The sequence below is a fragment of the Henckelia pumila genome, chromosome 1, assembly GCF_033568475.1.
Source record: "Henckelia pumila isolate YLH828 chromosome 1, ASM3356847v2, whole genome shotgun sequence".
Lineage (NCBI taxonomy): Eukaryota > Viridiplantae > Streptophyta > Magnoliopsida > Lamiales > Gesneriaceae > Henckelia > Henckelia pumila.
Window position 1 is genome coordinate 70,505,445 of NC_133120.1, and position 2,170 is coordinate 70,507,614.

General features: G+C 36.3%; 2 non-coding genes across 2 annotated transcripts; both read right to left on the reverse strand.

The window, feature by feature from the left end:
• Positions 1–370: 370 nt before the first annotated feature.
• Positions 371–442, reverse strand: LOC140876560 (small nucleolar RNA snoR118). The gene has a single exon (XR_012148864.1). It is a non-coding gene; the product is annotated as a small nucleolar RNA snoR118 (small nucleolar RNA).
• Positions 443–495: 53 nt separating this feature from the next.
• LOC140876535 (small nucleolar RNA R66) lies at positions 496–571 on the reverse strand. The gene has a single exon (XR_012148840.1). It is a non-coding gene; the product is annotated as a small nucleolar RNA R66 (small nucleolar RNA).
• Positions 572–2,170: the final 1,599 nt, after the last annotated feature.

Consider the following 2,170-nt stretch of genomic DNA (forward strand, 5'->3'; position numbering starts at 1 on the left):
CTCTCTCCGATGCTCCCATCAATTCCTTCTCTGCACTCTCATCTTCTCCCATCTTTTCATTCTTTCCCTCTTAATTTTATTCTTTTACGCCAGATTTTAAAATTTCATGTCTATTTTTGACAAAGTCCTTCTTCGACTTCTAAATTGCTAAAGGTTTGAATCTCATTTTGTTTTCCTGAGCTTTACATTTTTGTTCCAATATTTCTTGTAAATAAACAATGGCGTACATTGGAAAAAAAAATACAGGTGCTTTAGTTTTTGATAATTAATTGCAGGGATAGTTTATCAACCACGGTGTGTGGTAGCCGGCACGGAGAAATTATAATTCAAATTGGGTATAAATTACATAAAAGTAGTATAGAAAGAAGATAGATCAGATATAGCTTTCTAGGCTGCAATGTCCATCAATATAAACTCAGAGCCCAGTGCGATCATCATTTCTTCAATCACAATTAAAAACAAATATTAGAATAAAATAAAAAGGAGGGGTGTTGAATCCTCAGAAGTAATTGCTTGAATTTGTCATCAAATTAGACAATCAGGTCTCAAAGATTTTCATGCCATCATCGGAAAAACAAAACCCCCCAATAATTTCGAATGATCAAACAAAAAATGATTTAGCAGGTGTTTAATTCACTGCGCCTGGTTTCGTATCTGGGGCGAAGCGACTCAACTGCCCTGCGTAAGCATTTTGCCTCAACTATAGATGAAAAACCCTAATCCCCAAATCGGAAAAGGATTCCTATTGAGAGGCGAGGCAAATCCCCCATTTTCATCTCGATATCGCCCATGGATTAATTATAAAAATAAATTGTTGCGGAAAAATATAGACAGCTGCGGAGATATGGAGATGGAGAGTGGAAGGGGGCTTAAATAGTTGAAATTGGGGATTAGGGTTTCTCGAGACGTGGATTGATGGGCTTCGTTTATTTGGGCTGCTATTTCTCCATCACGGCATTCAGCCTATTTACCTTTCCACTTACAATCTCAAGCTTAAATTAGCACATTTATGTAGGGCATGGAATCGGATCGTTACCCGTCCCGTTTTTCCCTTAACCGATTTCTGTTCCGATAAAAATTGAGATTTTTTTTTCTTCCGATCCCACACCCGAGAAGTGTCGGGACCCGAATTGAAACGACTATAACCTCTACTTTAAATAATAATTAAATAAAATGCGGATTTTCAAAAAAAAATTCAGCATGACCTATCTATTTAAGGCCCCGTTTGGATTTGGTAGACATTTTTTAAAAAAAACACTTTTTTAAGCTATAATTTTTGGCTTTTGAAAAAGCTCTAATTTTGACTTTAAAAAGTGCTTATTTAAGCACTTTTCTGGTCAACCAAACACTTTAGTAAATGAAAAGCACTTAAAAAAGTGTTTTTTTGGCCTGGCTTTTAAAACCAAATGGGGCCTAAATCACAACCCACCTGACGCAGACAACAATTTTAAAAATAATAAAACCGACGATACTAAATAAACTAGATTGAGAAAAGAAAGAACGAGAACCCAAGAAAGATCTACGACATTCAAACATCCATAAATCGTAATAATCTGATATTTACATGCCCACAAATAAATATATGAGTCTTTTCATTACATTGGTCCAATTAATAAGCTAAGAGTCTTTAAAGCATTAAAACTTGAACTACTATTGCGGAAGACTGGCATAGGTCGGAGGGATGTGCCGCGCCTGCATTGCATTCCGCTCGATAGTCCTGCCCCTCAGTCTCTATGAAAAACTACTCACCTGAAAACAATAAGTGTAGTGAGTCTAAAAGACTCAGCAAAAATATGGTGGGGATAACAAGTACTATATAAATACAAGCACAGGCAAATTGAAAATAACTTGTAGTAAAATATACTTTTGTGCCCTTAACTTAAAAAGATGATTTATGAGTAAATGACATGAATATGAATGTAACATATGCATGGCTAAGTCAAACATGAAATATGATACTGAATATACTGTGCTGAATATGTACATAAATGACTTGAACTGAAACTGAGAACTTAGATCCTTGGATTGTGACTCTATGGGTTTCGATCATGATCATGGCTGCAGTGCACTATGCCGCAAGAAAGTCAGGATAACACCCAACCCGTCTTGCCCTATGGTTGGTATGGGAAGTCAAGATTTCTCCTAACCCGTCCATACACATGAATTTCGG